The sequence below is a fragment of the Mustela nivalis genome (assembly GCF_964662115.1).
Source record: "Mustela nivalis genome assembly, chromosome: 8".
Taxonomy (NCBI): Eukaryota; Metazoa; Chordata; class Mammalia; order Carnivora; family Mustelidae; genus Mustela; species Mustela nivalis.
Window position 1 is genome coordinate 129,170,315 of NC_139027.1, and position 12,003 is coordinate 129,182,317.

General features: G+C 42.4%; 1 protein-coding gene across 4 annotated transcripts in view; it reads left to right on the top strand.

The window, feature by feature from the left end:
• PKIG (cAMP-dependent protein kinase inhibitor gamma) overlaps window positions 1–12,003 on the top strand; it is a 101,755-nt gene that overhangs the window by 1,718 nt on the left and 88,034 nt on the right. Inside the window, exon 1 of one of the 4 annotated variants that reach the window (XM_082744709.1) lies at window positions 4,240–4,355. The exons of 1 other annotated variant lie outside the window; for it this stretch is intronic. The gene's annotated coding sequence lies outside the window, so the exon portion shown is untranslated. Of the gene's footprint in view, window positions 1–4,239; window positions 4,356–12,003 lie in introns of those variants that run through there. 2 more of the 4 variants (XM_082744710.1, XM_082744708.1) reach the window with 2 other exon arrangements.

The following is a 12,003-nucleotide window of genomic DNA, read 5'->3' on the forward strand; positions in this document are numbered from 1 at the left end:
TTGGGGCGCCTGGGTGGCTCAGTGGGTTAAGCCACTGCCTTCGGCTCAGGTCATGATCTCGGGGTCCTGGGATCAAGTCCCGCGTGGGGCTTGCTGCTCAGCAGGGGGCCTGCTTCCCTTCATCTCTCTCTGCCTACCTCTCTGCCTGCTTGTGATCTCTCTCTGTCAAATAAATAAATAAAATCTTTAAAAAAAAAAAAAAGAAGTGATGGAAATTTAACTTTGTAAATTTAAGTAAAAAATGAGCCTCTACTTAAAGCAAAAGTTTTGAGATATAAACATCAAAGTGCAGGTAGTATGCAGCTATGGCAACAATGATAAGAGTGTGATACAGATGACTAAGAAGGGAACATTTACCTAGGTATATAAAAACCTGTAGTTTGGAATCCTGGAATATTTAGGTTGGAAGAAGCCTTAGTAATATATTTGAATCTGGTTTTTTACAGAAATGGAAAAGGCTCAAAAGTGCAATGGTTCACCCCAGGCCACAGAAAAAAAGGCTGATGGCAGAGGAAGGCGAATTACTCAAGCTTTCCTAATTCCCCCCCTGAGCCCTTCACCTCACCACAACAAAAATACCTGCTCAAGTCAGGTTGCTTTGCAGTCACAGAAAGTAACCCTTCCAGGTAACTGTGGAGGTGGAGAAAATTAAGGCCATCCTACCTCAGCTTTAGCTGATGTAGGAAACAGAGGCAGAAGAAAATCATTAAAATTCCTTAGCTACTGACAAGCCCTTGAAACAGAGTGATTCTCTCCTGGGGACTTAACTGCCCTCACCTTGAGGCTTTGCTAAGGACAGTCCTAGCCTGACCAACCACCTACCCCGACAGGTCCCACCAGGATCCTGTAAGTCTACTTTAGGAAACTTGATCTCTAAACCTCCAAGATAGTGTCAGCAATCATTCCCAAGCATATGGCCCACTGATAAACATCTAAAAGGTCTCACGGGAACATTTTTACTACTGGTAATAAATAACCTTTCTCCCAACAATAGCTAGCCCCTTAAGGTCCTGGAGACCTTGCTTCCAAAAATCCTTGGGAGATTTACATCATCCATAATCCCCTTTGTCCTCACCCACTGGGGAGTCCACACCTACTCTGCCTTTAAAAACTCTGACTGTAATCTGGTTCGGGATCCAAGTCCCTACTCTGCTGTGCCAGGTATACTTGGGCTGGGCCCAAGCTTAAGCTTGTCAAATAAACCTTCATGTGATTGCCTCGGTGCTTGGCTCTGGTGGTCTCTCAGACGCGAAATCTCGGGCATAACATTAACCCTTAAAATCGTTACGTCTTCCTGTTTAGATACTGCTGGACTGAGCTGAAGAAACCTAAGACTGTGATAGAGTCCACAATCAAATCCCATCAGGAACATAACCTGTACGCAAAAAAGAATCAGATTTATTTAGCTTGTTCGGCAAGGGCAAGGGAGAATTTCACATTAGAGGAAACATGAGGTATCTTCCTAAAAGGGAATTGGGAAGAGCTTATTGTAGGATTTGGGTTTGTACAGGGTATCTGTAAGGAGGGTTTAAGCAAGCGGAGAACAGTTTTGAATTGGGTACAGTCAAAAAGCAGGAGCAATTCAATGGATAGGGATCTTACTGTTTTACCCGGGAGCTGGGAGGATTGAAGTGAGACCAGGAGTTAAGATTGAGAAGGAAGCAGGACACTCTCATGTTAGATGAGGAGGATGTTGTCACACAGTGGCCTTGTCCTTCCCTTGTTCCAATGACTGGCCTTGCCTGATACTTTTTTATATTCTGTGAGCACTGTTTACGTTCAGTGAGGAATGTTAGGTCTAGCTGGCAGCAGAAGTTTCATTTTGGGGGGGCGCCTGGGTGGCTCAGTCGTCTAAAGCCTCTGCTTTTGGCTCAGGTCATGATCCCAGGGTCCTGGGATCAAGCCCCACATCCAGCGCTCTGCTCGGCGGGGAGCCTGTTTCCCTTCCCCCTCTCTGTCTACTTGTGATCTGTGTGTGTCAAATAACTACATAAAATCTTAAAAAAAAAAAAAAAAGTTTCATTTTTCTGGTCTGCACCATTCTGTCAGTGGGACCCTGTCCATCTTTCGGTGTTTCTGACACTAATTGTTGAGTGTTCCTCCTCTAGGTGACAAAAGTGGGGAAAGTGGATCATCTCCAACTTCCCACATCATGCAGGAACCACATTTCCTCTAGGGTATGAAGCTCACAGCAAACCAAGGCAGCCCCTCCTATCTTTGCACGTTGATTGTCAAAATTAGGTTGTTTTTTTCCCTCTAAGGGGGAAATTTTTCCTCTACAGTCTAGCTTCAGAGATGGGGCTGAGTAGGCCTGGAGGCTTTTATACCTTTCTGACAAAGGATGATAAATTTTAAATTTGTAGAGAAGAGATAAGACAATGAAAAGGAGTTTAGGGTGTTAGGGAAGCGGACTGCAGGAAGGTAAATACACCCGGGAAACTAATGGAAGATAAGGATTGTTTTAGTACTACTCTGGATTGTTATGTAGATTCCTCTCACTGATAAAAGTCTAAAGTTGGTTATCTCCCGGAAGGAGAGTGAGAGGGAAAACGTCATTAGTAAAAGAAAAGGATTGTTCTAGGCAAGGCCGCTTTCTAAGGGGAAAGCCTGTTGTCCTACGTTCATTACCTTGTCCTTCTTTGGGGGATGGGGAGGGCGCAGGTGGCAGACACTTCCGTGAGGATTGAAAAATTCCTGGCTGACTGGTTAAGACTATATCTCTAGGGGAGGTTGAAACTGCAATTAGATTATGTATTGAGCACCTTTTGGGAATTCTAAATGACACCATTTTGTGCCTCTGTGGTCTTGGGCTTTGGTGGTCTCTCAATGTGTGTGTGTGTGTGTGTTTGTGTGTGTGTGTGTTTAAACACATGCTTTGCCTAAAAACATGGCCAGTGTGTGGCTGGAGCATGAACAAGAGGAAGAATGAATACAGATGAAGCTGAACGTGGTTACTACTCTGGATTTTATTCTGAATGTGACACAGGGATATGTGTTGAAAGATTTCTAGCAGGGGAAGGACATGATCATGCTCGTATTTTAAAGATTTTATTTATTTATTTGACAGAGAGAGATCACAGGTAGGTAGAGAGACTGGCAGAGAGAGAGAGAGCGGGAAGCAGGCTCCCTGCTGAGCAGAAAGCCCCATGTGGGACTCGATCCCAGGACCCCGAGATCATGACCTGAGCCGAAGGCAGCAGCTTAACCCACTGAGCCACCCAGGCGCCCCGATCATGCTCGTATTTTAAAAAGGACATTTTGGCTGCAAGGTGGAAAACAGACTGGGGACAGAGTTGGGTAAGGTTGGAAGTAAGAGTAGAAGCAAAGACAAGACTAGTCAGACCACTCATGTAAGCATAGCTTGAAGATGGGTCTTTATCGAAACTATACCCACATCTGTACTTACTTCGTTCGGTCTCTCTTTTTTTTTTTTTTTTTTTTTTAAAGATTTTTATTTATTTGACAGAGAGAGATCACAAGTAGACAGAGAGGCAGGCAGAGAGAGAGAGAGGGAAGCAGGCTCCCCACTGAGCAGAGAGCCCGATGCGGGCATCGATCCCAGGACCCTGAGATCATGACCTGAGCCAAAGGCAGCGGCTTAACCCACTGAGCCACCCAGGTACCCTCGTTCGGTCTCTCTTAATTCCTGCTGTAGTCATTCATTTTATAGGAGCAATGGACATCCTTTGTGCTCACCTTCCAGTATATCTGCAGGATTATTTCAAGAGGTATAATTGCTGGTCGGGAGCTAAAGTAAACTTGCCACATTGAAATGAGATCTGATGATCTAATTCTCACCTCGAGCCCCAAGAAACAAGTTTATTCATTCTTTGCCACACGACCCCGTCTGAGATTAAAGGGAAATGCATCTGTCACTCCTCCCACATCAGTTTTCTCGACTTTAAATAGTCCCAGGCTAGCAAGCTTCTGCCTATGGCCCTGTTCTCTTCTCGAACGGTTCCGTATCTGGTTACAGAGAGAGAAACTGAGGCAAAGGCAGGCTCCGAGGTACAAGTCCCCACCCCTCCCCCGCCCTGCTGTCCCCGTTTCCCTCAGCATTTCTTTCCTTTCCCCTTCTCCCGGGGCCAAGATCCAGGCTGCCAAACCCCACCTTGGTCCCTCGCGGCACAGGACCCCAACTCCTCCCTCCTTTTCCCTTCTGCCGCCGCTCGGAGGCCGCGGAACGGGACGCGAACCCTCCCGGTCCCTTCCGAGCCGCCGTAGCGCCCGCCGCGGGAGTTCGGCAGCTCCGGTCGCCAAGGCAACGCGCTCCGCTGCGCGCTGCGGGCGCCAAGCAGCCCAGCGGAGGCGCTGCGGGCCGGCGGCCCGGGCTCGGCGAGGCGGCGGAACTGCAGGTGAGCAGGGCCGAGCGGGCAGTGGCGACCCAAACGCGCCGCTCGGTTGTTGACTCGTCGCCGCAGGCCGGGGCTGGGGTGCGGGGGACCCCCGGGAGGGAGGCTGCGGCCAGAGCTTTATCCGCCGCGCCCGGTCGGCGCCCCCTCCTGCTCTTTAACCCCGCTCGGCGCTGGCTTGCTGTGCGCGTTAGGCTGTTTGCTTATTTTGGGCCCATTGCATGGCTTTAACAGAAAGTTTCTTTAAGGAAAAAAAAAAAAAAAAAGCCCCCCCCCCTTGTTTGGGGCTCTGGGAATAACTCAAAACCGCAGAAAATGTGTGTCCTTGAGACTCTCCTGGGACCAGAGAGGATTGACTTCATTGTGCATCAGTTTTCCCATCTGCTAAATGGGCATGATAATGGTTGTCTTATAAGGCAAATTATATTTAAAACCTTTGCAGGTAAGTCCTCCGTATCTTGGAGCTTTTATCATGACTACTACTACAAGAAAGTCCATCACTGAGCGTGTATTGTATGGCAGGGCCTGGGGTGATTGCCAGGGGTAAAGTGAGTGAGGTATCTTGTCCTCAGGGAGCTCCAGTTTTACAGTAGAAATAAGAATTCATTGCGATTTGAGCCATGGTTTTGGACTTACAGGGGACTGAACGCTTAGAGAAGGCATTTTACCTAGATTTCAGGGACTGAAGCTAGGGAGGGTGGTCAAAGGGAGACTCTAAAAGGACTTCCAAAATGAGACATGAAGGCTGGTGGTGTATTGGCCAGGTGAGGCTGGTGAAATGCACAATGTTCTAGGCAGAGAGAGCTTTATGTGCAAAGCCCAAGGGATAGAGTGCAGGCTTTTTGGGCCTCAGCAAGGATTTCATAGGCTGGGTAGAGGCTGATTCCAAGCAGCTGAAATGGTCTGGCTAGACTATGTTTCAGAGAGAAGTAGGTGTCCCTTCTGAAAGACTTTCCTTGTATCTCCTTGTAAGTTTTGAAGAGTTTGGATTTTTAGCTTGGGGGCATTGGGGAGTCGTCAGAGGATTTTAGTCAGGCAGTGTGTGTATGTTGCATGTGTTTGATCAGAGGTATGGTTTTGAAAGATCAGGGTTCCAGGGGATTTTGTTGTTGTTGTTCTCTCGTGGTCTTCATTCCTCCAATCTGTTTTTCACACTGCAGCCATTCATTTATGGCGATTCAAAAAAATATTTCTTAAAATATTTATTTATTTACTGAGCGCCTGCTATGTACCAGACATTGTGGGAGCAGTAAGGACACAGATCCTTGCCCTCATGGCGTGTACTCCAAACACGTTCCAAGGTACATTCGTGGGGTACAGATATGAATCTGGTACAGCTGGAACTTAATATTGGAAGAGATTTTTAAAAAGAGAAAAGAAAAGGAAAAAAGAAAGGCCTAGATCATTCAAGGCCAGTGTGTTGTATACTCTTGGAGTTGGAAGAAGAATTCACTTAGATTAGAAGGAATGGCTAGAAAACTAGAAGGAAAACTAGGAGAATGCAGTGAGGAAGGCCGAAGGAAGAGGTTAATTTTGCTGGATGCTGCTTAGGTTTCAAGTAAAAGAAGTTAAACATTAAAACGTGTCTTTCGGGTAAATGAATATGGAGGTCACTGGGGACCTAATTGAGCAGATTTGGTAAAGTGGTGGGGGTGGAATCTAGAATATCGGCAGCTCCCGAAGGTTCAGTGTAATGTATCAGTGGGATGAGGAGAGAGTGGGATGTGAGAAAGTAAAGACAAAGTGTAGGCAGCTCGCAGGAGTTCGACTGTGAAGGGAGAGCGAGAAGGCTGGAGAGCGACAGGAATAAGGTGGAGTCTTAAGCACGAGAGAGAGACGTGAGCAGATTTAAAGGCTGATGGCAAAGAGCCAATAGTGAGAGGAAAGGCTGAGAAAATCCAGATGAAAGGGGCAAACCGATGGCAGTCCTTTCCCGAGGAGGAAAGAGTGGGTGATGTCCACAGCACAGATCCTTCACGAGGAGCCTGCCGGCTTCTCCAGAAACAAGGCAGTTGCCGACAAGGAGTGCATCCGTGTAATGCAACAACAAAAAATAAATAAAAGGTGTACGTAAGTGTGGAGGGAAAATTATATTTTCATTATCGTCAGATAGTAGACACTTATTGAACTAATACGTGTTAAGCGCTTTTCATGTACTTGTCTCCTTTAATAATATGATCTTGACAACAATCCTGTGAGATAACCTCTAATAGGATTTCCAGTCTATGGGTGAGAAAATTGAGGTGTAAAATGTTTACTCCAGGGGCGTCTGGGGGGCTCAATCATTAAGGGTCTGCCTTTGGCTCAGGTCAGGAGCCCAGGAGGATTGAGCCCCTCATCTGGCTCCCTGCTTGGCAGGGAAGCCTGCTTCTCCCTCTCCCATTCCCCCTGCTTGTGTTCCCTCTCTTGCTGTCTCTCTGTCAATTAAATAAATAAATGAAATCTTAAAAAAAAAAAAAATGCTTACTCCAGGTCATATAGGATTTGAATCCAGGTCTGCCTCCTGAGCCCAAAGCTTTTACTTTTAATCACTGTGTGGACAATATATTGTCAACCTATGATCTGCTGAGAAAATTCAAGAGAATTAAGTTAAAAATAATTAGGTATAATAAGGTTAAGTAAACAAGCAAGTAGAACGTAGACAAAAAGCAATAGCTTTATAGAATAGTAATAGTAATAGTCACAAAATGTAACTGTAGGAGACATGGGAATAACAACATGAAAAATAAATACCTGAGAACAGACTTTCAAATACATGTGCCCATACTAGCTACATAGAGAACAAGAGTGGCTGGAGGGGAGGTCACTGGATACAGATGGGTGTTTGGTTAAGGAGGAGGTGTTTTTGTTTGGGAAACTCAGAGTATTGATATCGGAAACAGGACACATTTAAAAAAACAAAAAACAAACAAAAATGTTTATCATAAGACATGAGAAAATATGCAAGATGTTGACTATGTTTTTTTTAAGCAACAGATTTTTTTTAATTTTTTATTTTTTCAGGGTAACAGTATTCATTATTGATTATGTTTTTATTATATGAAAAGCTGCAAACAGACTGGTTAAATTATGGTGCAGTCATATGATATATACTATCAGCCATTAAAAAAGAATGAGGTGGGAGCTATATACATGAGAAAGACGTCTACATCTTATGGTTTGATGTGAAAAGCTCATTATGGTACAGTGTGTTCTCATTTTTGTTTTTTTTTTAAATGTATACATACACATTTATAGGAAAAATATGTAGAAAGGTTAGTTCTTTAAAAAAGTTTTTTTTAAATTTTTTATTTTGGTAAAATACCCATAATAAATTTTTTATTGTGGTAAAATACCCATAACATAAAATTTACCATCTTAAACATTTTTAAGTGTACAGTTCAGCACTGTTAAGGATATTCTCATTGTTGTGCAACTGATCTCCAGAATTCTTTCTTTTTGTAAAACTGAAACTCTATACCCATCGAATTTCTCATTTACCCCCCTGTCCCCCCAAGCCCTGACACCCATCCTTCCACTTTCTGTTTCTATGAATTTGACTACTCGAGATACTTTATATAATGGGATCATGCAATACATTTTTTTGGAACTGACTTATTTCACTTAGCATAATGTTCTCAAAGTTCATCTGTGTTGTAGCCTGTGTCAGATTTTGTCCCTTTTTAAGGCTGAATAATATTTTATTGTAGGTATATATACATGTTGTATATATATTGTATGTATAAACATTTTGTTTATCCATTCCACAGAAGGGCACTTGGGTTTTTTTCCACCTTCTGGCTGTTGTCAGTAATGGTGCTTTAAACAGGAGTGTACTAGAAAGAGAAGTTCTGTATGTCTGTGTCAGGAGATCATGGGAAGACTTTTATTCCTTTCCTTATTGCCTTATTTTTCTTTTTTTATGAGCATGAATTGCTTTTGTAATCAGAAAAAGCAATAAGGATATGTCATGTTTGGGGAGATGGGGGAGTAAAAGCAAAAAAATAAGGGGGGGGGGTCCTTGATCGTGGACAGTGGAAGCAGGAATGGAATGGAGAGGGCAGATTTGAGAGACATTTCAGGAGAATTAACTAGAAGGTATAGAAGAGGGGAGTGGATGACTGACTGTGCCAGTGGTAAGAAGGGACATCAGTCTTGGAGGCGAAAAGGGAGGATGTCAGGCTGGAGAGGCACCTGAGCCTTTGTTTAGGAATTTGGATATTTTCCTGAAAGCAGAGGGAAGCCATTGAAAGGAAGGGAAATGACTTAATCGGAACTGGGTTATAGAAAGATCACCCTGATTCCCTCCAACCCATTCTGCAGGCTGAAGCCAGATAGTGCCAAGTTTCCCTTTGTGTTACTTAGGCTTGGACCTCTGCTTATTTCCTTTTATTTAATATGAAGCATTGGTGCTGAAAGATATATATCTACTCTCCTAAAAGCACCTGGAATATTTTAAACAAAGTGCTGTGTAGATTACATTGATTTCTAATTGTGTTCTGTTTTATCTCAACGACACAGTCTCCTGTAAATTTATTTTCTACCTTTAGCAGAGGAAGTATGAATAATTGGGGAAGTAAACAAGAAATGAAAACAACTCGTTAGAGAACTTCAATATATTGCTAACAAGTTTTGACTCTTCTTTTGGGAGAAAAGGGCCAGTGTTCAGCAAACACTGTCATATTAAGGAGATAGAACAAAACAAAAATTCTGGAAAATTCTAACAGACTCAGCCAATAACCTATTTCTACTCTGACAAAATTGTCATCAGTAAGGGCTGGATTTTCCAAAGAGGTGAACCCCTGATCTCATTTCTTTCCTCCTAACAGTTGTGTGAGGCAAGGATTATCATCCCATTTTCAACACTTGATCTTAGCCAAAAGGCCGAGAAGCGATCATCCCATTTTCAGATGACAAAATTAAAGATCAAAGGATTCAAGAGACCTCCAAAGTCCTACATCTACTAAAACCTGGAATTTGAATCCAGGTTTTCTTTTCTTTATATATTATAGTTTAGTTTCTTTCTTTCTTTCTTTTTTTTTTTTTAAGATTTTATTTATTTATTTGACACAGAGAGATCACAAGTAGGCAGAAAGGCAGGCAGAGAGAGAGAGGGGGAAAGCAGGCTCCCTGCTGAGCAGAGAGCCCTATGCTGGCTGGATCCCAGGACCCTGAGATCATGACCTGAGCTAAAGGCAGAGACCCAATCCACTGAGCTACCCAGGCACCCCTATAGTTTCTTAATATGGAAAATTTTAAACATTTACAAAAGTACAAAGAATAGTTAATAAATACCAATGTACTCAGACCCAGTAGTTCTCAACATATAGTTTTATTTCATCTATAATGCCCACCCGCTCCCTCCCTTGGATTTTTTTTTGCACCGATTATTTTAAGGCAAATCTTAGCCGATATGTCATTTTATATGGAAATGCCTCAATATGCGTCTAAGAGAGAAAGGACTTTTCCTCCCCTCCTTTTTTCTCTGTCATTACAATACCACTATCACACATGAAAAATGAACAGTAGCAGTTCCTAAAAAATAATATTTATTTGGTAGTCAGTTTCCTCAACTATCTCATAAATGTTTTTTTACAACTGGCTTATTTAAATTTGGATCCTAACAAGGTCCACCTATTACATCTGGTTGGTTGTCTCTTAAGTCTTTTAATTTATAGCAATTTCTCCTCTTTTCGTTTTCCTCCTTGCCTATTATTTGTTGAAAAAAAACGGGTTATTTGTCCCGTACAACTTCTCACGTTCTGGATTTGCCTGATCGCATCCCTTTAATGTGTCCTCCCTTCCCTTTATTTTTGTGGCTGTTAAACTTTATGGGTGGTGCTGTGTATCTCATCAGCAGGCAATAAAGTCTAGTTTTCTCACTGGATGTGATTTTAAGATTAATTGGGGGTTCAGGTATTGTTAGCATGGTCCACCCATTATAAGTCTCTCATCAGGCTTTTACAGAATGGTTTTAGCGTCTATTAAAGGTCATTGTCCTGATCTATTATTTCTTTAGGGGTTGGAAAATAAATCTAGGTTTTCTGATGCTAAGTCATATACTCTGGTAAATCCCACTGTCTCCTTATTAGAGGAGTGTTTTCACACTGTCCCGTATTCGCTGCTCTGATAGGTGGAGAAGAATCCCTCAATTAATAATTCAGCTTAATGCATTTTGTTAACAAATAGAGCCCATATGCTGTGTCCAGTACTGGTTGCTTACAACATTGCATTCCTAGGTTCGTGTCACATGTTGGCAAAACCACACAGTGCCGTGGAAAGGCTGCCTATACCAGTGGCTTTTAAACCACACATTGTTACATATTAGTATTGTAAAGAATTATTTGGGGGGAGATGTTCCAGCATTTTTTTTTTTTTTTAAATGAAAAGCTTTTTTTAGGAAGAGCAACAAAAAATTCAGAGTGCATCTTGTATAGTAAGACTAACCTTTGGTTTGTAAAATTTTTGTTTCAGCTCTTTTTAGGTATGTCTGAGCCATGGTATAGAATGTATTTCCTATTAAGGTCTTGGTCAAAACCACATTGTTTGAGTGTTCAGATGACCGCCCTGAGACATGGCAAGTTTCTCAGTCAAGGATTCAATTATGTTCCAGCATACTGCTTAAGAAATAGTACAGTATATTGATTAATTTTAGAATTTCCTCTGAAGGTTTTTTTGGATGACTGCCAGTTCACCAAAATTACATTACCCCAGTGACCTATCCTCTAGTATTCAAGCTGAAGAAATGTGAACTCTTCAGGGATTTTTTTTTTTTTTTTTTTTTAAATATATTCTCCTCTACCCTTGAGCGTAATATAGTTGCTTCCAGTCAGCCCTGGCATCCTTAAAAGTTGTGCTGGAGGGGGAACCTGCAGTCTCAGTCAGTGGAGCTTGGCACTCTTAATCAACAGGTTGTAAGTTCGAGCCCCATGTTGGGGTAGATACCACTTAAAACTAAAATCTTAAAAAAAAAAAAAAAAAAAAAAAAAAGTAATGCTGAAGCCTCAGTCACATGAGTTGGTTAGACAGGGTGAAGACATCAGGACTGGGAAGGTGGAGAAACTGACAAGCCCTTTGGCTGGCTTAGGAGGCATGGGGGTAAAGCAGCCAGATCTCCCATGCACATGATGGTAACATAGATAGCCCTAATACTATTCGGACTTTGACTGGAATTGGCTTAGGACGTGGGCAAATGGGATATTTAGTGACAGTGTAATACGGGATTCGGAAATGCAGATGTTGGACTAGAGTATACAGCTAACATCTTAAAGCTGTGGAGACTGAGGTTCAGAGAGTAAGATGCTCCGAATCAGCCCTAAGTGGGAGAAATAAATTTCAGGGGTTTACCAGATCCTGGAAATATTCTGAATAAATGTGAATGCTGAGTGAGTTCCTTAATAATAGTACCCGCTGAACGGAATTGTTATAAAGATTGAATATGTAGTTAAAGCACTGAGCACAGTAAGTAGTAAAAGCACTTAGCACAGCCTTCCTGTGAGAACCACTCGGTAAATATTAGCTGTCATTATTTTCCTTTTAAAATAATGAACCCATTTTACTTTGTCTGTTTTTAATCTCTCCTTATTCCCGAAATGATTAAAGCTGTATTACAAGGATTCTTTTGTTTTTGTTGAGATAGAATTGATGTATATCGTTGTACTCGTTCTAGGAA